The 27,494-nt window shown below is 44.1% G+C and overlaps 1 pseudogene; it reads left to right on the plus strand.

Annotated features, from left to right (window-relative positions):
- Positions 1 to 3,146: 3,146 nt before the first annotated feature.
- Positions 3,147 to 5,091, plus strand: LOC127309801 (phospholipase A1-Ibeta2, chloroplastic-like; annotated as a pseudogene).
- Positions 5,092 to 27,494: the final 22,403 nt, after the last annotated feature.

A 27,494-nucleotide genomic window follows, 5' to 3' on the forward strand; every position in this document is an offset into this window, starting at 1 on the left:
GTCACACAACTTAGTATTCTCAGCAGTTCCCATTTTAGCAGTAGTAAATAAAGCAAACTAAATAAAGTAAATGCAACTAACTAATTTTTTTGTGTTTTTAATATGGAGAACGCAAACAAGATAGTAAATAAAGTAAAGCTAGCAACTAATTTTTTTATGTTTTTGATATAAGAGCAAACAAAGCAGTAAATAAAGTAAAGTAAAGCAAGACAAAAACAAAGTAAAGAGATTGGATGTGGGAGACTCCCCTTGCAGCGTGTCTTGATCTCCCCAGCAACGGCGCCAGAAATTTAGCTTGATACGCTTAAAGCACACGCCCGTTAGGAACCCCAAGTGGAAGGTGTGATGCATGTAGCAGCAAGTTTCCCTCAATAAGAAACCAAGGTTTATCGAACCAGTAGGAGTCAAGGATCACGTGAAGGTCGTTGGTGACGGAGTGTAGTGCGGCGCAACACCAGGGATTCCGGCGCCAACGTGGAACTTGCACAACACAATCAAAGTACTTTGCCCCAACGTAACAGTGAGGTTGTCAATCTCACCGGCTTGCTGTAAACAAAGGATTAGATGCATAGTATGGATGATGATGTTTGCTTGCGAAGAACAGTAAAGAACAATTGCAGTAGATTGTATTTCAGATGTAAAGAATGGACCGGGGTCCACAGTTCACTAGTGGTGTCTCTCCCATAAGATAAATAGCATGTTGGGTGAACAAATTACAGTTGGGCAATTGACAAATAAAGAAGGCATAACAATGCACATACATATATCATGATGAGTACTATGAGATTTAATCAGGGCATTACGACAAAGTACATAGACCGCTATCCAGCATGCATCTATGCCTAAAAAGTCCACTTTCAGGTTATCATCCGAACCCCTTCCGGTATTAAGTTGCGAACAACAGACAATTGCATTAAGTATGGAGCATAATGTAATCAACACAAATATCCTTAGACAAAGCATCAATGTTTTATCCCTAGTGGCAACAGCACATCCACAACCTTAGAACTTTCTGTCACATCGTCCTGCATTCAATGGAGGCATGAACCCACTATCGAGCATAAATACTCCCTCTTGGAGTTACAAGTATCAACTTAGCCAGAGCCTCTACTAGCAACGGAGAGCATGCAAGAACATAAACAACATATATGATAGATTGATAATCAACTTGACATAGTATTCAATATTCATCGGATCACAACAAACACAACATGTAGCATTACAAATAGATGATCTTGATCATGATAGGCAGCTCACAAGATCTAACATGATAGCACAATGAGGAGAAGACAACCATCTAGCTACTGCTATGGACACATAGTCCAGGGGTGAACTACTCACACATCGATCCGGAGGCGATCATGGCGATGAAGAGACCTCCGGGAGATGATTTCCCTCTCCGGCAGGGTGCCGGAGGCGATCTCCTGAATCCCCCGAGATGGCATTGGCGGCGGCGGCGTCTCTGGAAGGTTTTCCGTATCGTGGCTCTCGGTACAGAGGGTTTCGCGACGAAGGCTTTAAGTAGGCGGAAGGAAGGAGTCGGAGGAGTCACGGGGCCCCACACGCTAGGGCCGCGCGGGCCCCCCCTAGGCCGCGCCGCCCTAGTGTGGCGGCGCCCCGTGGCCCCACTTCGTTTCTCACTCGGTCTTCTGGAAGCTTCGTGGAAAAATAAGACCCTGGGCGTTGATTTCGTCCAATTCCGAGAATATTTTCTTTGTAGGATTTCTGAAACCAAAAACAGCGTAAAAACAAAGAATCGGCTCTTCGGCATCTCGTCAATAGGTTAGTGCCGGAAAATGCATAATAATGACATATAATGTGTATAAAACATGTGAGTATCATCATAAAAGTAGCATGGAACATAAGAAATGTTGGATACGTATGAGACGTATCAGCAGTCTTAGGCTGGGCTGGCCCGAGGCGTCTGGGTCCTGGGCAGCAGGGTGTTGCCTTTTTTCCCCCGAGGGCAGAGGATTGAACTGGTTGAGGCCGTCGCCGACGTCAGGCCGGGCTGGCGGTGCTCGGGCATCCTATGCTATCGATCTTGGTAGGGACCAAGATGCCCCTCTCTGGTATGCTCCGGCTGGAGAGTGTTGGGGAACTGTGGTGGGGAGGAGGTGCTCCAACGGTGCGGTGGCGGTCTCTGCCATCGCCTTCCAATTTCCCTCCGTCCACTATGGACTGGTGTGGCACCATTGGGTTTTTTTTTTGCCTGTAGGAACGTTTGTGTGCTCGATGGTGTGTTTGCGAAAGCAAAGCAAGGCATATGACATTGCCGGCGACGACGACGTCTATGGACGCCGTTCACCTTCTTGGAGGCGTGGCCAAGACACACATCTTATCGCTGGTTGCCTGCCCCTTGGCACTGTCTGCTGCCCTAGTTACTACTGACCCCTCCTCGCTCCTCGCTCCTATTCGTTGAGGCCTTGCGTCAGGTAGTGCCCGGCTCCATATAGACGGTGTGACTCCCCTTTGCGCGACCACTCCCAAGCCTAGGGTGGCTGTAGGCGTGTGCGTCGTGTCAGGAGGTACCCCGGTGTTCTTCAACAGCTGGTGTTTTGTCCTGATGGCATGCGCTAAGACATAGGCGTTCTCTTGAGGTGGGCGTTGAGGCTTCCGCGAAAGCACTGCACAACTTGCATGTGCCGACAACGATGACGCTCGCGAGCGCCGTTCTCCTTCCTGAAGGCGTTGTCCTGAAGCTTCCTCCTTCGAACTCTGGAGGTTCGCCGGCTTCACTAGCGCAGTTAGCTAGTTCCCGGATTGTTGGTGGTCCTCTGTGTGCCAAGATGTTTAGTGTGGTAGTCCTGGGTGGTTCAGGTCCGCGGAGTGGTTTTTGCTTGAAGATTCATGCTTGTTGTTGTTTGCATTTTATTTAGACCCGCATCGAAACATGACTGATGTGATTCGAATGAGACATAAGTTAAGTGTCAGTCGAATAAAACTTAAACACACTCTAAATTTAATCTGGTTAATATTTTCTGAACTAAATCAACCCGAAGAAACAGAATTTCAACGCGTGACAACTACACTCATGGACTGCGGCAAAACGTGCTGCACATGTTAGTGCGCGCGCGCCCTCCGCTTAGCTCAGCTATAAACCACCACACTTGCCATGCTCTGCACTGCACACCTGCTCTATCGACAACTACTCCACGTAGAAGAGGAGTTGGGTTTTCCGGCCATGTCCGCCACCGCGGCTGTCGCGGCGCCACTCCGCCACAGCCGTCCGTCCCCGCTCAACCCAAACGTGACGGCAACCGCTACGACGGCCAGGCCCAGCTCCGTCAACACGCGGACGCACCTCGCCAACCTCGACCGCCTGCTTGTTCGGCCGCCGCCGCTGCCGCTCCGGCCCAAGAAGACACCGGCCGACGAGCCGCGGGTCGAAGTGGAGGCTATCCCCGACGATGATCGCAGCGGCCGGGGCGGGCTCCTCAACGCGCTGAACCTGTCCACGTTCCTGCCGTTCACGCGCAAGCCCGCCACGGACGAGATGTCCCCGCGAAGCCTGGCGCACATGCAGCGCCTGCTGACGCTCTCGCCGCGGCCTTCACCGAGGGGCTCCATCGCCGCCGAATGGCGACGGTACCACGGCGAGGGCACGTGGGCGGGCCTCGTCGACCCGCTCGACCAGAACCTCCGCCGCGAGGTCCTCCGGTACGGCGACTTCGTGCAGGCCGCGTACGCCGCGTTCCACTCCATGCCGTCGTCGGCGTCGCACAGCCACTGCCAGCACCGCACCCTCGTACTCCCGGATCGGTCGTACCGGGCGACGCGCAGCCTGTTCGCCACGTCGTCCCTGTCCATCCCGCCGTGGGCGCAGCAGCGGCAGTCGGCACCCAAGTGGCTGACGCAGCGCTCCAGCTTCGTCGGCTACGTCGCAGTCTGCGACAACGAGCGCGAGAGGTCCGGCGCATGGGCCGCCGCGACATCGTCGTCGTGCTGCGCGGCACCGCCACGTGCCCTGAGTGGGCCGAGAACCTCCGCACCGGCCTCGTGCCGATGTCAGACGACTACGACGACGACGGCATGCCAGCGCAGCAGCACGCGCCGAAGGTGGCGAAGGGGTTCCTGAGCCTGTACAAGACAGCTGACGACCACGTGCCATGCCTGTCGGACGCCATTGTGGAAGAGGTGAGGCGCCTCGTGGAGGTGTACAAGGGCGAGGAGCTCAGCGTCACGGTGGTGGGCCACACCCTCGGCGCGTCGCTGGCACTCCTCGCCGCCGACGAGCTCAGCGCGTGCCTGGACGCCGACGCGGAGAGCACATGCACCGCCGCAGATGGCCATCGTCCGCCACCCGTCGCCGTGGTGTCCTTCGGCGGCCCAAAGACCGGCAACCGCGCGTTCGCGGACCGGCTGCGGCACGAGCGCGGGGTGAACGTGCTGCGCGTGGTGAACGCTGGTGACGTGGTGACGCGAGTTCCCGGGCTCGCGACGCCGACGACGGTCGCCGAGGGGTACGTGCACGCGGGTGGCGCGGAGCTGAGGCTGGACAGCCGCGACTCGCCGTGCCTGCGCCCGGACGCCGGCCCGGCATGCTGCCACGACCTGGAGGCGTACCTGCACCTGCTGGACGGGTTCGCGGGGTCCGGCCGGCCGTTCCGCGCCGACGCGAGCCGCAGCGTGGCGGGGTTGCTGGCGTTCCAACGGTCCAATGTGAAACGCGCCTACTTGGAGCGCGCGAGGGTGCTCGGGTTCGAGCCGGCCACGGCCACGGCCAGCGGCTCCGGCGACGGGCAGTACGGATACCTGGCCAGCCCCACGTGACGCTCCGATCGCACCATGGTACCAATGCGCGATTCGTCTGCATGCCTCCCCGTGTACCTATTATTAGAGTCAAACACGAGAAACTTAACGCACGTGCAATGTATAATCTACAGAAATGCATACGTCCCGAAACATCCCATGCATGTTTATACCGTTGGATTCTTCATGCTTCCTGCTTTGAGATCGGCGCTGCTAAGTTTTATTACTATGTTTCAGCAAGTTTTGAGAATTTAAAGTAGGAGACCAGCATGCAACGAAATCTAATGGTTTCGTCCACGGAACAAACGTAGCTCTCATGTGATCTGCTCTCCGTACGGAAGAAAGGTGTGACTATTTCTCGGTTGAGTGTGAATTAATTTCGTTCTCAGTCATATACATGTTATTAAATCTTTGTTGCAACTCATGTTACAACTTAATTAGTAGCATGAATTAAAAAGCAAATATAATTGTCTGGATTATTTTTCTTAGTTACATCTCTAGTTGTAACTGAAAAATCTCACTTGTAACTCCACTTGCAACTGATTTTTTTTTTCAAATTCAACTTAACTTGCGACTAATATGCATAAATCACGATGCAAATCAATTGATGTAGGACACGATTGAGCACGAACTTAGTTCTCAGGTACATGAGAACTAGCAAATCCCTAGAAAAAATATCGTCAACTTATATACGCCTCTGTTAGCCGATTATGGGACGTGTAGTGGCCTCGTTAGATCAACTTTAATAGATACTCGAAAACCTAAAACCGGATAACTCATATCGGGTACAACCGAAAACGCAAGTGGGGTCTGAACATTGATATACCAGAACATATATCGAAACTAAAAATTAAAGAGGGTTGTGTGCCATGATATTTTCAACTAGTAGTTCATAGAACCCGTAGCAATACATATATTTAATACACGTATTTCATAGGACAAGATCTAGTTACTTAGCTAGATCCGGCGTGGCAGCCTCGTCGAGGAGATGCTCCTTACCGACAACCACCGATGCACCACGGCATGGGCTAGAGAAACTCCCACGATGGATGTGGGGCCGTGCGCCATCAAATCTACAGTGGATTTCTCACCGGAGTTACCGCGACGGAGGAATGTGAGATTGTGGCGGAGGACCGGGAACGGAACCCTAAATTGTTGTCTTACCCAGGTATATAGCGGTGGGAGGGGCAGATATCGGACTCATTGAATAAAATTATCCAGGCTGGGCTGATATGGGTACCCTTTATGGGGACAAAAGGACCTAATGCCGCATATCCGCCACACTTATCCGGGTCGGGGAAGGGGGCTTTTCCAATACCTGGTAGAGTTGCTCTTAGTCGTTACCAGTTCGCATGTCGCCAATGGAGTCTAGCCACCCATGATTCCGCAATAAAATAAGGTGATTGGTAAGATTTTTGATCTCATATTGTGCTCCTCTTTGTATCAAATTAGGGTTTTGCTTCAGTGTTCCCCTGTCCAAACTTTGGCCCATGTGGATGGCCAGGATCTTCAAATACTCCTTAGTGGGTTAACTTACTCCTTCAACTTTGGTGGTGTGCTTGTGTGGGTGGGTGGGGGGGACCGGATCAATTAATGCAATAAACTAGTATGTGTTGGTAGTGAGTGGGGGCGGATCCCGTGCCCTGAGAAATTTATGGTAAAATGGTTGATGCTAATTTGTGTAGAATTGATGAACAATGTTGCTATTAAAAAATCTTGAAACGATACATGAGCTAGGCTGTAAGGTCCATGAGACATATTACACTTGAGCAACCAACGTGTGGTTGTTTTTGGCAGAGGTAGGTTACACTTAAGATAATCTAGCATTTCGAACCAGATGTTGCCAATTTAAGTTTAGTAACAAGGTAATGTATGGTTATCTTTAATCGACATATTTTAAAAGAAGCTTAAAACATTACGGTTCATCATTTGCAAACTGAGCCTCACTATTTGACGATGGTCGGCCTCGGCAATGCCCATAACCATAAGTACGGGCTTAGGATTTCAGCGACGACGATGGAGATTTCGGGAGCGAGAGGAGGCACACAGTGTACCCAGGTTCACATCCCCACGGTGAAGGATCGCTATGTTTTGCTAGAAATCTAGTATATGATAATTGTGTTACAGGGAGCCGCCGTAGGCGGAGTTGTATCTGTCTAATCTAGTCTCATGTCTACCGGGTGCGCGACCAGTGCTCTCCCGATGGGAGTATCGCCCGAGTAATGTGTGGATATTTGCAGACGTGCGTAGACTCAAGTTGTACTACTCGAGGAATTATTATACTCAAGCTTTTTTAAGTACCCGAGGAAGTATTCGTCTCGGGCTTTTGAGAACTCAAAAAAATTGTAGTGTCGGGTAGTATACTCGGGTTGAATCTCAAATCTTGACTTCTTCCTTTGTAGCATGAACCTGAAATTGTATTCGAGCCAACATTTTAACTGTCCGCATATATTCTTTTTTCATAGAGATATTGATTGATACAACGAGTCTGGTGCATCCGATAGATCAAGAACCATTTAATTGCTCTTCGGCAAGAACATCCTGAAACTACTCAAACTCAAGTCCCTGGACCTGAATCTGGCATATGCTGGCGTAATTCAGCTCGGGTTGTGGAGGTCTTATCGAGTTTTGAATTCCAGCTAAATGTTAAGGGTACCCAACGCGTCCGACAAGATTTTTCATCATATCGTTGATATAGATAATATTCTAGCAGAGTGCATTCTTGTTGGAGTACCAACCGAAACAGGATGAATCCTAGGGTCTTACCTTCATGCTGAAAAGCACGACATCCAAACATGTTATCGCGGCGGACGCGGTCTAGGAATTTTTGCCGGGTGCCCTGTTTGGTTGTTGATGTGGCCAAAATTATCGGGTTCTTCAAGTTTTCAAAGCATGCGAGGAAATATTCGACTCGGGGTCTGATGTCTACGCACGCTTCTATTCCTGTAGACAGTGCTGAGCCTCCAAGAGCAGAGGTTTATAGAACAGCAGCAAGTTTCCCTTAAGTGAATCACCCAAGGTTTATCGAACTCAGGGAGGTAGAGGTCAAAGATATCCCTCTCAAGCAACCCTGCAATTAAGATACAAGAAGTCTCTTGTGTCCCCAACACACCTAATACACTTGTCAGATGTATAGGTGCACTAGTTCGGCGAAGAGATAGTGAAATACAAGTAATATGGATGATTGTAAGTAGTAATTGCAATCTGAAATAAAAATGGCAGCAAGCAAATATGTAGCAGAACTTGTTGGAAACGATGTTTCAATGCTTAGAAATAAGGTCTAGGGATCATACTTTCACTAGTGGTTACTCTCAACAATGATATCATAAAGGAATATAAATATAAGCACTTCACTATGCTATTCTGAATTACTCTCTGGCCGGATAACGAACACTAATTCATTGTGTAGGGCTGCAAAACCAAACCTTAAAGATGTATTCCCAAGTACTAATAAACACCCCACGCTGTCACTTTGAGCATTCATAGGAGGTACTAACACACCACAATTTCATAGAGACATCCAACTCAAATCATAATTCAGTGAACAAGTATTCTGTGAAATATAGCCTAAGAGACCCACACGGTGCACACACTGTCACCTTTACACACGTGGGACAAGGAGTCTCTGGAGATCACATAAGTAAAATCCACTTGAATAGCATAACGACATCTAGATTACAAAGCTCATCATATGGATCTCAATCATGTAAGGCAGCTCATGAGATCATTGTATTGAAGTACATGGGAGAGAGAGATGAACCACATAGCTACCGGTAGAGCCCTCAGCCTCGGGGGAGAACTACTCCCTCCTCATCATAAGAGACAACAACGGCGATGAAGATGGTGATGGAGTCGATGGAGATGGCTCCGGGGGCACTTCCCCGTCCCGGCGGCGTGCCGGAACAGAGACTTCTGTCCCCCGAAACGGAGTTTCGCGATGGCGGCGGCGCCCCTGGAGTCTTTCTGGAGTTTTGTCGATTCGTCTAGGGTTTTGGCGTCGCGAGGGATTATATAGGCGAAAGGGTGGCGCGAGGGGGTGCCTGGGGGGCCCACCCCATACCTGGGCGCGCCCCCCTCCTTGGCCGCGCCGACAGGTGGTGTGGGGGCCCCTTGGCCCTTCTCCGTCCCCCCTTCGGTATTCTGGGTCCGTCTCGGTAAAATAGGAGGTTTGGCTTTTGTTTCGTCGAATTCCGAGAATATTGCCCGAACAGCCTTTCTGGAACCAAAAACAGCAGAAAACAGGAACTGGCGCTTCGGCATCTTGTTAATAGGTTAGTTCCGGAAAATGCATCAAAATGATAAAAAGTATGAGCAAAACATGTAGGTATTGTCATAAAACTGGCATGGAACATCAGAAATTATAGATACGTTTGAGACGTATCAAGCATCCCCAAGCTTAGATCCTACTCGCCCTCGAGTAGGTAAACGATAACAAGGATAATTTCTGAAGTGACATGCTACCATCATAATCTTGATCAATACTATTGTAAAGCATATGAGATGAATGAAGTGATTCAAAGCAATGGTAAAGATAATGACTAAACAACTGAATCATATAGCAAAGACTTTTCATGAATAGTACTTTCAAGACATGCATCAATAAGTCTTGCATAAGAGTTAACTCATAAAGCAATAAATTCTTAATAGAAGGTTTTGAAGCAATACAAAGGAAGATATAAGTTTCAGCAGTTGCTTTCAACTTCAACATGTATATCTCATGGATAATTTGTCAACACAGAGTAGTATGATCAGTGCAAATAAGCAAGTATGTAGGAATCAATGCACACAGTTGGCACAAGTGTTTGCTTCTAAGATAGAAAGAAGTAGGTAAACTGACTCAACATAAAGTAAAAGAAAGGCCCTTCGCAGAGGGAAGCAGGGATTACTCGTGTGCTAGAGCTTTTATTTTGAAAACATGGAAACAATTTTGTCAACGGTAGTAATAATTCATATGTGTTATGCATAAAACATCCTATAAGTTGCAAGCCTCATGCATCGAATACCAATAGTGCTCGCACCTTGTCCTAATTAGCTTGGATTTCCATGGATTATCATTGCATTACATATGTTTCAACCAAGTGTCACAAAGGGGTACCTCTATGTCACCTGTACAAAGGTCCAAGGAGATAGATCGCATTTGATTTCTCGTTTTTGATAGATCTCAACTTGAGGACATCCATACCGAGACAACATAGAAAACAGATAATGGACTCCTCTTTAATGCTTAAGCATTCAACAACGGATAATATTCTCATAAGAGATTGAGGATTAATGTCCAAGCTGAAACTTCCACCATGATACATGGCTTTGGTTAGCGGCCCAATGTTCTTCTCTAACAATATGCATACTCAAACCATTCAACTCATGGCAAATCACCCTTACTTCAGACAAGACGAACATGCATAGCAACTCACATGATATTCAACAAAAGTGTAACAGTTGATGGCGTCCCCAGAAACATGGTGAATGTTCTAGGACGTCGCCTAGAGGGGGGGGGGGTGAATAGGCGTGCATAAAAACTTCTTCTTGAGAGCTAAACTAGGCGGAATAAAACTACAAGTGTTTACTAGTTTAGCTCAAGGCCTATCAACTAGGAGTTTGCCTAAGTGCTCCAACAACCTATGCTAGCATGATGAGCAACAAGGTGATAACAAGATAGGTATAGCATCAAGCATGATAGATATCACAAAGTAAAGCGTATAGGTAAAGGAGCTCGGGTTGAGAAGTAACCGGTGCACGAGGAGACGACGATGTATCCCGAAGTTCACACCCAAGGGTGCTACGTCTCCGGTGGAGCGGTGTGGAGGCACGAGGCACTCCAAGAAGCCAACTAGGGCCACCGTATTCTCCTCGAGCCTTTCCACCAAAGGAAAGCCTCGATCCACTAAAGGACACTTGAGGGTGGTCACCGAACCCGTACAAGCTTAGGCAAACGCCAAGTATCAAGCTTGAGGCAACTCCACAACACGGAGGCTCTCAAGTACACGGCCACAAGAGGCTTACAACACACCACCAAGGAAACCAACTCCACCAAGGATGCTATGCGCCACACGAGACTAACACACTCCACCAAGGAAACCAACTCCACCAAGGATGCGATGCGCCACAAGAGGCTAACACACTCCACCAAGGAAACGAACACCACCAAGGATGCGATGCGCCACAAGAGGCTAACACACTCCACAAAGGCCACACCGCCACAAAGACCACCACGCCACTAAGACGATAAGATCACTAAGGCTACAAGGCCACAAAGGAGTCACGGTGCCACAAGAGGCAATATGGCCACAAAAGGCAAGATGGCCAATAAGGCAAGATGGCCACTAAGGCAAGAACACCACTAAGGGAACAAGCCCTCTACGAGATCGAAACCCCGGAGAGAACCCAAACCGATGCACCTAATGCAATGGCTAAGAACACCACTAAGATGCCCAAGTTCTTCTCTCCCAAATTCCAACAAAGCTACAAAAGCTATTGGGGGAATAAGGGAGGAAGAACAAATATGAGGAGAAACACCAAGCAACTCCAAGATCTAGATCTAGCAAGATCCCCTCACTTGGAGAGGGATTCAATTGGTGAAGCTTTAGATCTAGATCTCTGTTACGCGTACAGCACACGACCGTTGGGAACCCCAAGAGGAAGGTGTGATGCGTACATCAGTAAGTTTTCCCTCAGTAAGAAACCAAGGTTTATCGAACCAGTAGGAGCCAAGAAGCACGTTGAAGGTTGATGGCGGCGAGATGTAGTGCGGCGCAACACCAGGGATTCCGGCGCCAACGTGGAACCTGCACAACACAACCAAAGTACTTTGCCCCAACGAAACAGTGAGGTTGTCAATCTCACCGGCTTGCTGTAACAAAGGATTAGATGTATAGTGTGGATGATGATTGTTTGCAGAGAACAGTAGAACAAGTATTGCAGTAGATTGTATTCGATTAAAAGAATGGACCGGGGTCCACAATTCACTAGAGGTGTCTCTCCCATAAGATAAATAGCATGTTGGGTGAACAAATTACAGTTGGGCAATTGACAAATAGAGAGGGCATGACAATGCACATACATGATATGATGAGTATGGTGAGATTTAATTGGGAATTACGGCAAAGTACATAGACCGCTATCCAGCATGCATCTATGCCTAAAAAGTCCACCTTCAGGTTATCATCCGAACCCCTTCCAGTATTAAGTTGCAAACAACAGACAATTGCATTAAGTATGGTGCGTAATGTAATCAATAACTACATCCTCGGACATAGCATCAATTTTTTATCCCTAGTGGCAACAACACATCCACAACCTTAGAACTTTCTGTCACTGTCCCAGATTTAATGGAGGCATGAACCCACTATCGAGCATAAGTACTCCCTCTTGGAGTTAAGAGTAAAAACTTGGCCAGAGCCTCTACTAATAACGGAGAGCATGCAAGATCATAAACAACACATAGATAATAGATTGATAATCAACATAACATAGTATTCTCTATCCATCGGATCCCAACAAACACAACATATAGCATTACAGATAGATGATCTTGATCATGTTAGGCAGCTCACAAGATCCGACAATGAAGCACATAAGGAGAAGACGACCATCTAGCTACTGCTATGGACCCATAGTCCAGGGGTGAACTTCTCACTCATCACTCCGGAGGCGACCATGGCGGTGTAGAGTCCTCCGGGAGATGATTCCCCTCTCCGGCAGGGTGCCGGAGGCGATCTCCTGAATCCCCCGAGATGGGATTGGCGGCGGCGGCGTCTCTGGAAGGTTTTCCGTATCGTGGCTCTCGGTACTGGGGCTATTATCGACGAAGGCTTAAGTAGGCGGAAGGGTAGGTCAAGGGGCGTCACGAGGGGCCCAGACGACAGGGCCGCGCGGCCAGGGTCCAGGCCGCGCCGCCCTGGTGTCTGGCCACCTCGTGGCCCCACTTCGTTTCTCCCTCGGTCTTCTGGAAGCTTCGTGGAAAAATAGGACCCTGGGCGTTGATTTCGTCCAATTCCGAGAATATTTCCTTACTAGGATTTCTGAAACCAAAAACAGCAGAAAACAACAACTGGCTCTTCGGCATCTCGTTAATAGGTTAGTGCCAGAAAATGCATAAATATGACATAAAGTATGCATAAAACATGTAGGTATCATCAATAATGTGGCATGGAACATAAGAAATTATCGATACGTCGGAGACGTATCAGCATCCCCAAGCTTAGTTCCTGCTCGTCCCGAGCAGGTAAACGATAACAAAGATAATTTCTGGAGTGACATGCCATCATAACCTTGATCATACTATTGTAAGCATATGTAATGAATGCAGCGATCAAAACAATGGTAAATGACATGAGTAAACAAATGAATCATAAAGCAAAGACTTTTCATGAATAGTACTTCAAGACAAGCATCAATAAGTCTTGCATAAGAGTTAACTCATAAAGCAATAATTCAAAGTAAAGGTATTGAAGCAACATAAAGGAAGATGAAGTTTCAGCGGTTGCTTTCAACTTGTAACATGTATATCTCATGGATAGTTGTCAATGCAAAGTAATATAACAAGTGCAATATGCAAGTATGTAGGAATAAATGCACAGTTCACACAAGTGTTTGCTTCTTGAGGTGGAGAGAGATAGGTGAACTGACTCAACATAAAAGTAAAAGAAAGGTCCTTCAAAGAGGAAAGCATTGATTGCTATATTTGTGCTAGAGCTTTGGTTTTGAAAACAAGAAACAATTTTGTCAACGGTAGTAATAAAGCATATGTGTTATGTAAATTATACCCTACAAGTTGCAAGCCTCATGCATAGTATACTAATAGTGCCCACACCTTGTCCTAATTAGCTTGGATTACCTGGATTATCATCGCAATGCACATGTTTTAACAAAGTGTCACAAAGGGGTACCTCTATGCCGCCTGTACAAAGGTCTAAGGAGAAAGCTCGCATTGGATTTCTCGCTTTTGATTATTCTCAACTTAGACATCCATACCGGGACAACATAGACAACAGATAATAGACTCCTCTTTTATGCATAAGCATGTAGCAACAATTAATTTTCTCATATGAGATTGAGGATATCTGTCCAAATCTGAAACTTCCACCATGGATCATGGCTTTAGTTAGCGGCCCAATGTTCTTCTCTAACATTATGCATGCTCTAACCATTTTAGTGGTAAATCTCCCGTACTTCAGACAAGACGGACATGCATAGCAACTCACATGATATTCAACAAAGAGTAGTTGATGGCGTCCCCAGGAACATGGTTATCGCACAACAAGCAACTTAACAAGAGATAAAGTGCATAAGTACATATTCAATACCACAATAGTTTTTAAGCTATTTGTCCCATGAGCTATATATTGTAAAGGTGAAGAATGGAAATTTTAAAGGTAGCACTCAAGCAATTTACTTTGGAATGGCGGAGAAATACCATGTAGTAGGTAGGTATGGTGGACACAAATGGCATAGTGGTTGGCTCAAGGATTTTGGATGCATGAGAAGTATTCCCTCTCGATACAAGGTTTAGGCTAGCAAGGTTTATTTGAAACAAACACAAGGATGAAGCGGTGCAGCAAAACTCACATAAAAGACATATTGTAAACATTATAAGACTCTACACCGTCTTCCTTGTTGTTCAAACTCAATACTAGAAATTATCTAGACCTTAGAGAGACCAATTATGCAAACCAAATTTTAGCATGCTCTATGTATTTCTTCATTAATAGGTGCAAAGTATATGATGCAAGAGCTTAAACATGAGCACAACAATTGCCAAGTATCACATTATCCAAGACATTTTAGCAATTACTACATGTATCATTTTCCAATTCCAACCATATAACAATTTAACGAAGAAGAAACTTTCGCCATGAATACTATGAGTAAAGCCTAAGGACATATTTGTCCATATGCAACAGCGGAGCGTGTCTCTCTCCCACACAATGAATGCTAGGATCCATTTTATTCAAACAAAACAAAAACAAAAACAAACAGACGCTCCAAGCGAAGTACATAAGATGTGATGGAATAAAAATATAGTTTCAGGGGAGGAACCTGATAATGTTGTCGATGAAGAAGGGGATGCCTTGGGCATCCCCAAGATTAGACGCTTGAGTCTTCTTGATATATGCAGGGGTGAACCACCGGGGCATCCCCAAGCTTAGAGCTTTCACTCTCCTTGATCATATTGTATCATCTCCCTCTCTTGATCCTTGAAAACTTCCTCCACACCAAACTCAAAACAACTCATTAGAGGGTTAGTGCACGATCAAAATTTACATGTTCAAAGGTGACACATTCATTCTTAACACTTCTGGACATTGCACAAAGCTACTGAAAGTCAATGGAATCGAAAAATCCATCAAGCATGGCAAAACAGGCAATGCGAAATAAAAGGCAGAATCTGTCAAAACAGAATAGTTCGTAAAGACGAATTTTATTGAGGCACCAGACTTGCTCAAATGAAAATGCTCAAATTGAATGAAAGTTGCGTACTTATCTGAGGATCACTCACGTAAATTGACATAATTTTCTGAGTTACCTACAGAGAATTAGCCCAGATTCGTGACAGCAAAGAAATCTGTTTCTGCGCAGTAATCCAAATCTAGTATGAACCTTACTATCAACGGCTTTACTTGGCACAACAATGCACAAAACTAAGATAAGGAGAGGTTGCTACAGTAGTAACAACTTCCAAGACTCAAATATAAAATAAAAGTACGGTAGTAAAAACATGGGTTGTCTCCCATAAGCGCTTTTCTTTAACGCCTTTCAGCTAGGCGCAGAAAGTGTGTATCAAGTATTATCAAGAGACGGTGTATCAACCTTACCTTGGGCTTTGCCCTTACCTTTCTTGAGAGGAAATTGATATTTAATATTACCTTCCTTCATATCAATGATAGCACCAACAGTTCGAAGAAAAGGTCTTCCCAATATGATGGGACAAGATGCATTGCATTCAATATCCAAGACAACAAAATCAACGGGGACAAGGTTATTGTTAACGGTAATGCGAACATTATCAACTCTCCCCAAAGGTTTCTTCGTAGAATTAACAGCAAGATTAACATCCAAATAACAATTTTCCAATGGTGGCAAGTCAAGCATATTATAGATTTTCTTAGGCATAACGGAAATACTTGCACCAAGATCACATAAAGCATTACAATCAAAGTCATTGACCCTCATCTTAATGATGGACTCCCAACCATCTTCTAACTTCCTAGGAATAGAAGTTTCGCGATTTAGTTTCTCTTCTCTAGCTTTTATGAGAGCATTTGTAATATGTTTCATGAAAGCCAAATTTATAGCACTAGCATTAGGACTCTTAGCAAGTTTTTGTAAGAACTTTATAACTTCAGAGATATGACAATCATCAAAATCCAAACCATTATAATCTAAAGCAATGGGATCTTTATCCCCAATGTTGGAAAAAATTTCAGCAGTTTTATCACAGGCAGTTTCAGTAGTTTTAGCAGTTTCAGGCAGTTTTTCGCGCTTTGCATTAGAAGTAGAAACATTGCCTACACCAATTCTTTTACCATTATTAGTAGGAGGTGCAGTAACATGTGTAGCATTAGCATTACAAGTGGTGGTAATAGTCCAAACTTTAGCTATATTGTCTTCTTTTTCATTTTCTTCTCTTTCCCACCTAGCACGCAATTCGGCCATTAATCTTATATTCTCATTAATTCTAACTTGGATGGAATTTGCTGTAGTAACAATCTTATTATTATGATTTTCATGAGGCATAACTTTCGATTTCAAAAGATCAACATCAGCAGCAAGACTATCGACTTTAGAAGCAAGTATATCAATTTTCCCAAGCTTTTCTTCAACAGATTTGTTAAAAGCAGTTTGTGTACTAATAAATTCTTTAAGCATAGCTTCAAGTCCAGGGGGTGTGTTCCTATTTTTGTTGTAAGAATTCCCATAAGAATTCCCATAACCGTTGCCATTATTATAAGGATATGGCCTATAGTTGTTACTAGAATTGTTCCGGTAAGCATTGTTGTTGAAATTATTATTTTTAATGTAGTTTACATCAACATGTTCTTCTTGAGCAACCAATGAAGCTAACGGAACATTATTAGGATCAATATTTGTCCTATCATTCACAAGCATAGACATAATAGCATCAATCTTATCACTCAAGGAAGAAGTTTCTTCGACAGAATTTACCTTCTTACCTTGTGGAGCTCTTTCCGTGTGCCATTCAGAATAATTAATCATCATATTATCAAGAAGCTTTGTTGCTTCACCAAGAGTGATGGACATAAAGGTACCTCCAGCAGCTGAATCCAATAGGTTCCGTGAAGAAAAATTCAGTCCTGCATAAAAGGTTTGGATGATCATCCAAGTAGTCAGTCCATGGGTTGGGCAATTTTTAACCAAAGATTTCATTCTTTCCCATGCTTGTGCAACATGCTCAGTATTCAATTGTTTAAAATTCATTATGCTACTCCTCAAAGATATAATTTTAGCAGGGGGATAATATCTACCAATAAAAGCATCCTTGCATTTAGTCCATGAATTAATACTATTCTTAGGCAGAGATAGCAACCAATCTTTAGCTCTTCCTCTTAATGAGAAAGGGAACAATTTTAATTTTATTATGTCACCATCTACATCTTTATACTTTTGCATTTCACAAAGTTCAACAAAATTATTGAGATGGGCAGCAGCATCATCAGAACTAACACCAGAAAATTGCTCTCGCATAACAAGATTCAGTAAAGCAGGTTTAATTTCAAAGAATTCTGCTGTAGTAGCAGGTGGAGCAATAGGTGTGCATAAGAAATCATTATTATTTGTGGTTGTGAAGTCACACAACTTAGTATTTTCAGGAGTACCCATTTTAGCAATAGTAAATAGAGCAAACTAGATAAAGTAAATGCAAGTAACTAATTTTTTTGTGTTTTTAATATGGCAAACAAGATAGCAAATAAAGTAAAAATAGCAACTAATATTTTTGTGTTTTGATTTAGTGCAGCAAACAAAGTAGTAAATAAAATAAAGCAAGACAAAAACAAAGTAAAGAGATTGCGATGTGGAGACTCCCCTTGCAGCGTGTCTTGATCTCCCCGGCAACGGCGCCAGAAAACAGTTTTGATACGCGTACAGCACGCGACCGTTGGGAACCCCAAGAGGAAGGTGTGACGCGTACAACAGTAAGTTTTCCCTCAGTAAGAAACCAAGGTTTATCGAACCAGTAGGAGCCAAGAAGCACGTTGAAGGTTGATGGCGGCGAGATGTAGTGCGGCGCAACACCAGGGATTCCGGCGCCAACGTGGAACCTGCACAACACAACCAAAGTACTTTGCCCCAACGAAACAGTGAGGTTGTCAATCTCACCGGCTTGCTGTAACAAAGGATTAGATGTATAGTGTGGATGATGATTGTTTGCAGAGAACAGTAGAACAAGTATTGCAGTAGATTGTATTCGATTAAAAGAATGGACCGGGGTCCATAGTTCACTAGAGGTGTCTCTCCCATAAGATAAATAGCATGTTGGGTGAACAAATTACAGTTGGGCAATTGACAAATAGAGAGGGCATGACAATGCACATACATGATATGATGAGTATGGTGAGATTTAATTGGGCATTACGACAAAGTACATAGACCGCTATCCAGCATGCATCTATGCCTAAAAAGTCCACATTCAGGTTATCATCCGAACTCCTTCCAGTATTAAGTTGCAAACAACAGACAATTGCATTAAGTATGGTGCGTAATGTAATCAATAACTACATCCTCGGACATAGCATCAATGTTTTATCCCTAGTGGCAACAGCACATCCACAACCTTAGAACTTTCTGTCACTGTCCCAGATTTAATGGAGGCATGAACCCACTATCGAGCATAAATACTCCCTCTTGGAGTTAAGAGTAAAAACTTGGCCAGAGCCTCTACTAATAACGGAGAGCATGCAAGATCATAAACAACACATAGATAATAGATTGATAATCAACATAACATAGTATTCTCTATCCATCGGATCCCAACAAACAAAACATATAGCATTACAGATAGATGATCTTGATCATGTTAGGCAGCTCACAAGATCCGACAATGAAGCACATAAGGAGAAGACGACCATCTAGCACCCATAGTCCAGGGGTGAACTACTCACTCATCAATCCGGAGGCGACCATGGCGGTGTAGAGTCCTCCGGGAGATGATTCCCCTCTCCGGCAGGGTGCCGGAGGCGATCTCCTGAATCCCTCGAGATGGGATTGGCGGCGGCGGCGTCTCTGGAAGGTTTTCCGTATCGTGGCTCTCGGTACTGGGGCTATTATCGACGAAGGCTTAAGTGGGCGGAAGGGTAGGTCAAGGGGCGTCACGAGGGGCCCAGACGACAGGGCCGCGCAGCCAGGGTCCAGGCCGCGCCGCCCTGGTGTCTGGCCACCTCGTGGCCCCACTTCGTTTCTCCCTCGGTCTTCTGGAAGCTTCGTGGAAAAATAGGACCATGGGCGTTATTTCGTCCAATTCCAAGAATATTTCCTTACTAGGATTTCTGAAACCAAAAACAGCAGAAAACAGCAACTGGCTCTTCGGCATCTCGTTAATAGGTTAGTGCCGGAAAATGCATAAATATGACATAAAGTATGCATAAAACATGTAGGTATCATCAATAATGTGGCATGGAACATAAGAAATTATCGATACGTCGGAGACGTATCAATCTCCTCTCTCCTTTCCCCCAAAAATATGCAACAAATAGTGGGGGGGATCAAGAGGAGGATCAAGCAACTCAAGGTCAACAATGGAGGAGAGAGAATGGAGGGGAAGGGTTGGTTTGGGCGGAGGTGGAAGAGAGGTATAAATAGGGGCTGCAAAATATAGCTGTTGGGGCTGAGAAAACGGTCAGATCCGCGCCCGAGCGGTACTACCGCTTTGGTAAGCGGTACTACCGCTTGGATTCGAAATCCCCACAGAACTTATCCACGTGGCACAAAGCGGTACTACCGCTCGCGGTACCGCTCGAGGTACCGCAATGGGCTCCAAACCTTACTGGACCCCAAGCGGTACCGCAGCGGTACCGAAGCGGTACTGCCGTAACTTATCTTACGGTACTTAAGCGGTACCGGGGCGGTACTACCGCTCTCAAGCGGTACTACCGCTCAAGGTACCGCAAAGGTACCGTAGCATGTTCTGTGGGACTTTTCCAGATATGTCGATACGGAAAATGCGATATCTTGAGCTAGGAAAATATGGAAAAGAGTGAGTGATGATTTTCTCATGGTCATAGAGGTGTAACCTCTCAATATGGTATAGGAAAATCATCACCCTCGCACATGCAACATGCGATGCAACCGGAATCCGTTTCCGATGAGCTAGAGGTTGTCATGAGAGTGAACACAAGCTCTAACCCATCACATGGATAAGAACCAAGAACAACCAAGAAACACGATGCAATGCATGCAAGGTTTGAGCTCTCTCCGATGATACGACCCACTATCCTATCGAGCACAAACCTAGTCCTTGCACGTTCTTCTCGAGTCGGCAAGCTCCGTCTTAACCCTCTCCATCATTGTCCATGCCACCGTCTTCCTCCAACATACACGCCACCGTCTTCTTTCATCTTCAACGCCGTCTTCTCTCTTCATCTTCTACGCCGTCTTCTCTCTTCATCTTTAACACCGTCTTTGTCTCTCTTCGACACCATCTTCATCATTGTACTCCGTCTTCTCCATCTTACAACCTTGAGTCCAACATGACTATGGACTTGACCTAAGATTGATTCTCAATGCAACCGTTAGTCCATAGGGATTGTCATCAATTACCAAAACCACACATGGGGTAAAGGACATGTTCTTACACATGGTTACCGCTCAACAAGCAACTTATAAGAAATAAGATACATAAGCGACATATTCTTTACCACAATAGTTTTTAAGCTACTTTCCCATGAGCTATATATTGCAAAGACAAGGAATGAAGTTTTAAAGGTAGAACGTCAGCAATTTACTTGGAATGGCTGAGAATACCACATAGTAGGTAGTTATGGTGGACACAAATGGCATATGTTTTGGCTCAAGATTTTGGATGCACGAGAAGCATTCCCTCTCAGTACAAGGCTTTGGCTAGAAGGTTGTTTGAAGCAAACACAAGTATGAACCGGTACAACAAAACTTACATAAGAACATATTGCAAGCATTATAAGACTCTACACTGTATTCCTTGTTGTTCAAACACTTTTACCAGAAAATATCTAGACTTTAGAGAGACCAATCATGCAAACCAAATTTCAACAAGCTCTACGGTAGTTCTCCACTAATAGGTTTAATACTACATGATGCAAGAGCTTAAACATGATCTATTTGAGAGCTCAAAACAATTGCCAAGTATCAAATTATTCAAGACCATATACCAATTACCACATGAAGTATTTTCTGTTTCCAACCAAATAGCAATAAATGCAGCGGCTTTCAACTTTTGCCATGAACATTAAAAGTAAAACGAAGAACACTAGTGTTCATATGAAAAAGCGGAGCGTGTATCTCTCCCACATAAGCATGAATTTATTCAGAGAATGAAAATAACAAAACGAAAATAAAAGCACACGGACGCTCCAAGTAAAGCACATAAGATGTGACAGAATAAAAATATAGTTTCACTAGAGGTGACCTGATAAGTTGTTGATGAAGAAGGGGATGCCTTGGGCATCCCCAAGCTTAGATGCTTGAGTCTTCTTGAAATATGCAGGGATGAACCACGGGGGCATCCCCAAGCTTAGACTTTTCACTCTTCTTGATCATATTATATCATCCTCCTCTCTTGACCCTTGAAAACTTCCTTCACACCAAACTCAAAACAATCTCATTAGAGGGTTAGTGCATAATAAAAAATTCACATGTTCAGCAAGGACACAATCATTCCCAACACTTCTGGACATTACCCAAGGTCACTGAAATTTAATGGAGCAAAGAAATCCACTCAAACACAGTAAAGGAGGCAATGTGAAATAAAAGGCAGAATCTGTCAAAACAGAACAGTCCATAAAGACGAATTTTTTCGACGCACTTAACTTGCTCAGATAAAAAAGCTCAAATTGAATGAAAGTTGTGTACATATCTGAGGATTATTCATGATTTTTCGCAGATTTTTCTGAGTTTCCTACAGAGAGATCTACTCAAATTCGTGACAACAAGAAATCTGTTTCTGCGCAGTAATCCAAATCTAGTATCAACCTTACTATCAAAGACTTTACTTGGCACAACAATGCAATAAAATAAATATAAGGAGAGGTCGCTACAGTAGTAACAACTTCCAAGACACAATAAAATAGTAGCAAAATAAAAACATGGGCTATCTCCCAAGGAGTGCTTTCTTTATAGCCATTAAGATGGGCTCAGTAATTTTAATGATGCTCTCGCAAGAAATAAGAGTTGAAGCAAAAAGAGAGCATCAAAAGCAAATAAGAAACACTTTTAAGTCTAACCCACTTCCTATGAAAAGGAATCTTGTACACAAATAAATTCATGAAGAACAAAGTGACAAACATAGGAAGATAAAACACGAGTAACTTCAAAATTTTCAGCATGTAGAGAGGTGTTTTAGTACCATGAAAATTTCTACAACCATATTTTCCACTCTCATAATTATTTCCAATAGCATCATGAACAAACTCAACAATACAACTATCACATAAAGCATTCTTATTCACATGCATAAAAGTATCATTACTCTCCACATAAGCATAAGCAATTTTATTAGTAGTAGTGGGAGTAAAACTATCACAACCATTATTGTAATCATCATAAATGGGAGGCAAAGTATCATCAAAGAAAATTTTCTCCTCAAAACTTGGGTGACTAAAAATATCACAACCAGCTTCCCCAAGCTTAAATTCTTCCATAGCATTAGCAATAATAGTGTTCAAAGAGTTCATGCTAATAACATTGCTACAACTATTTTGCAAACAAAGTTTCATGGTTTTTTTTAATTCTCTCTTCAAACACATCATGTCCTAATTCAATATAAAGTTCATAAAGATCTGTAATTTTGTTGTTGTTTTCCATTAAGCCTAACTAGTGAAATAAAAACAAGAAACAAAAAGATATAATTGCAGGATCTAAAGGAAATACCTTCGAGCACTCACACATAGGCAACAGTGCTAGGAAATAGCTTAGTAGTCGGAGGATGTTGATGTCTACGCACGCTTCTATTCCTGTAGACAGTGTTGGGCCTCCAAGAGCAGAGGTTTGTAGAACAGCAACAAGTTTCCCTTAAGTGAATCACCCAAGGTTTATCGAACTCAGGGAGGTAGAGGTCAAAGATATCCCTCTCAAGCAACCCTGCAATTACGATACAAGAAGTCTCTTGTGTCCCCAACACACCTAATACACTTGTCAGATGTATAGGTGCACTAGTTCGGCGAAGAGATAGTGAAATACAAGTAATATGGATGATTGTAAGTAGTAATTGCAATCTGAAATAAAAATGGTAGCATGCAAACATGTAACAGAACAATAAATAAACGGTGATTCGATATTTGGAAACAAGGCCTAGTGTCAACACCCGGATTTTTAAGTCCAGATGCCTATTATGCCATTCATCGCAATCCCAGGAATATTGTTTTTGCGAGACATAATAGATTGATATCACAACACATCATTCATTACATACCATAATCGTCTTACAAATAAAGGATCACATGATCCAGGTCTCATTACAATAATAGATGGTCTAGTGATCAATTACAAATCACATAGCGGAAGCGAAGTAACGTAGTAGTAGTCCATTTATTCCACAGGCAACTGTTGACGTCTGGAGTGATCCTAGTTGTCGAAGACGTCCTGTTGTCCTTCTTCCGGGTTCTGATACTCCTCTTCATAGTCTGGCCATTTGAATAGCCAGGTACAAAGCCATGAGTACTTTAAAGTACTCGCAAACTAATACTAAGGTAAATACTATCAACTATAAATAAGGGGGTTCTAAGCTCTAGTTTCATTTGCAGAAAGCCAGTTTTATTTCATAAGCACTTTAATAATCAAAACCTCTTCATTTGCCTAACTTAACTCAAGTGGGAACATTAGTGTCATTCCCACAACTCAGTTGTGATTCAAAGTCAAAGTCACCTTTCAATTTCAAGTCACAAGTCACCATTCATATTTTTAAAAGTTCTGATGACGGAACAGTATGGCCTTTCTAACTGTCCATGATCGCGGACGCGGCTATTCGAATAGTTTAAACTCTGCAGAGGTTGTACACTTGTGCCACAACAATTGCAATAGTTCGTCAGGGGTAACTGGCCCTGATTTATCGTACGCAGTACGCGAACTACCAATCCTAACCTTTCATTTACATATCCTAGTATAGGCATCTCTCCCCATGAGCTTGGCCTCCCTGTGGAAACAAACCGTCAACCCGGGAACTGCACAGGGCTTGGGTAGGACATTCACCTCATTTCACGTCATTTCACTTTCAATGGAGGCAGCCTCGGCATAACCCCTATGACGCTTGTTCAGAGGGAACCCATACTAAAATACATAAATTTCCAGCTAAGCCTTACCCAGATTCAGGTATTGTGGGGGTACTTGTAAAATTGGAATGGTATCGCATCCGAACCCAACCATCAGTTTTGGTAAAATTCACCAAGTCATTCACCAGTCATATTCACCTTCAAAATCTTTCAATAGAATGACTCCTCATTCCAAGGTTTTCAAAGTCATTTCATTTCACAAGTTCCCAACTAGAGTAGTCACTTTTAATGTTTAGCACTAGCAACTAGTTATGAGGGGTGCTAAATAGCTTATAGCTTTCTAGGCTAAGTGTGATGCTCTTGTACTACTCCATAACTAAACCAAGTAAATCATAAATCAAAAAGGTAACTTTGATAAATAAAATTCAATAAAACTTGTAAAGTAAAAACTTGGGATAGGATCATTAGGTATAAAGTAAAATGTAAGGGTGCCTTGCTCTTGTAGATCTTTGCACATGAGAACTTTGCAAGAGTGTTAGCTTGCCTTGATTGGTGAGGTGATCAAAGTGTTCTTCTTCTTCCTGGTAGAAGACCTCCTCCTCTTGATAGTCTCTGGTACTAGCGTCTATAAACGAGTACGAGGATACAATCACCAAAAAACACTTAAGTAGACTTAATTGGCCTTAATGGCTCACACAATGATCTAGCATCCCTACTTAACATTTATCCAAAATTTATGCTAGGGTTATCTTCTTAGGGTTTGGGAAACAACTCCTTCTTTTAAAGTGTGGATTAGGGTTTCTCTTTAGTTTAGAGAAATAATTTCCTCTCATTGAATCTTTGTTAAGATTTAATCTTCTCAACAACAAGGTATGATCACATGTTGACCAAGGTCAACACTTCACACTTATTAGTTGAGAAACATGATTTAAATGAGATTCATCATCTCATGTGATTTAAATACTATTTGGATTTAAGTTCCACAAGTGAGAAATTATGAGACCATGCAATAGGGATCATCACATTACTTCATAACACTTGGGAAGTTGATTTAAATGAGGTGCTACATCTCATAGATTTAAATTCCTAACTTTGAAAATGGTTTAAATGGGCTACTTATTGACTACATAGCCAATATTTTGCTTCTAGCCCATGATCATGTACAGAACCCATATCATGTTTTTACATAGTAAATTATAGTTTGTGAAATGTGAATTATAGCAATTGGATTCACTTCAAAATTCAAATTGGTTGATTTTTAAGATTTATTTGAATACTGAAAAGTCTCTGTCTTGTCAATTTTACTATTCAAAATCTACACAAGCTATGGGGTTGAATCCAGTGGGGTTAGTTAGATCATTTCCTAAGATTTCCAGAACATTTTGAAATACTCAATTTGGATTGGTAGATTTCAAACTATTCAAATTCTAGCTAAGGTCCAGTATTGAAATTCTCTGAAACAATTTAATTGGAAAAAGGCTAAATGGGCTAGGCGGGAAACCAGTTGGGCCGAATTGGTTTGAAACAGAGAAAACCAGCCCAGTAATGTTTCACACGCCACGGGCCAGCTGACAAGGGGTCCCACTGGTCAGTGACTCTGTTTTACCGAAACGGTATCTCCTAACCTGGGTCGTCGGATTAGATCGAGGATCGACGGTGCAGCTGCGTCGTCTTCGTCGTTGAGAGGGGCGTGCTGTCGTGGCGGAGCTAGGGGGTCGGCGGCGTGCTGGAGCTCCGGCGAGGGGCGGCGCTGATGCTAGACGAGGTTGTCGACGACGAGGAGGCCAACGGTGGTCATGGGAGCTCCGGGGGTGGACGAAATCGATGGCTTCGCTGAGCTACTGCCGCGGTGGTCGTCGGTGCAATTGGAGCTATTCCGGCTAAATTGGGAAGGGGGAAGTGGTCGAGGATGCTCAGAGGAGGGAGGTGAGTAAGATGGTGTGCCGAAAGGATGGGCGGGAGCGCTCTATTTATAGTGTCCAGGGGCGTCCGAGGGGTGCGGGCAAGGTCGATCATGGCGCGGCCATCTGGAGCGGTGAAGGGGCAAGGCGAGGGGCGCGTGAGGTAGGCGATGGCTAGGCGGAGCTATTGAGCGTGACGGCACGGCAAGGGATGGTCTGAGGCGTGCAGGGGAGGTCATTGGCTTCGCAGTACTGGCGCGGCAATTCTTCGATCATGGCGACGGCGACTGGTCCTCCGCAGGCGAATGAGCTTGTCTAGTGTGTAGCTGGAGTGATGAGGGTCCGTGATGCAGAAATAGAGAGGTAGGGGAAGATTGAGGCGACCGTGCGACGGCGTGCTCTGGCGGGTACCGTGGCATGCCAGTGCACGTGCACTGGACGCGGTGATCACGTCTGTCCTGGGCAGTGGAGGCTTCCTCTTGTCCCAGAACCTTGTCTAGCACGCTCAGTACTTCCTGGTGAGTCTAGTTGACAAGGTTGGATGGACCAGAGAGAGGTGTTGAGGTAGGGTGGCATGGTGATGTCTCTCATGGCCGGCATGGTGTTGTTGTGATCATGTCTTCGCTTTAATCAACCAAACCAGTACAGGGCTTGATGCAGGGGAGGTACAGGAGCAACATCATCACAAGATAAAGATGGTTTAGCCCAAAATCCAGTGGGTAATGAAGTGTATTGCAATTCTGGAATAATGCCTGCAATGTGTTCGACGAAATGGCCGCAAGAGAAATTTGTTTGAAATTTGATAATCTTTTTGGTGGATCTCAAACATATAATTAAAGAGGTAGAATGGTGGTGGTGGTGGTCAATTTGGTGAAGATTTGCAAGATCACAAAATGTGTATGATCTTAACTTTGTTTCAAAGTCTCCACTTACCTCATCTATTCGGGTCAACCAAAGCAGAGTCAACCTTAGTGGTCAACATAAAAAGGGTTCCCCTTGACATGGTCTTGGATGAGGTGGAGAGAGTTGGCCAGGCTAGGTTTAAGAATTGCTAAGTAGAAGGGCTCAAAGTGGGGATGATGTGAAAAAGTGACAAAGTGACCATCATCACATGTGAGAGAGATTTGATTTTTTCCTTTGATTTGATTCTGGTTTCTTTGATGCAATTGTGTTTGTTTTTGATATATAAGTGTTTCACAACCAAGAGAGCAAACAATGGTGGCCTTGGTTGAGGTTTTGCAATTTTGGCCAAAGTGTATGTGAGTGAAAATGGGCTTTTCCCACTATTTGATTTCTCTCTATTTGATTTGACTTTTCTTGACTCAAATGTGATTCTTATTAGTTTAGGAACATTTCCAAACCATTGAAGCCATTCGAAAAGGTCTAGCTCAAAGATTTGCAAAAATGGCCATAACACATAAGAGGT

This window comes from Lolium perenne, chromosome 1, assembly GCF_019359855.2.
Source record: "Lolium perenne isolate Kyuss_39 chromosome 1, Kyuss_2.0, whole genome shotgun sequence".
NCBI classification, from domain to species: Eukaryota; Viridiplantae; Streptophyta; class Magnoliopsida; order Poales; family Poaceae; genus Lolium; species Lolium perenne.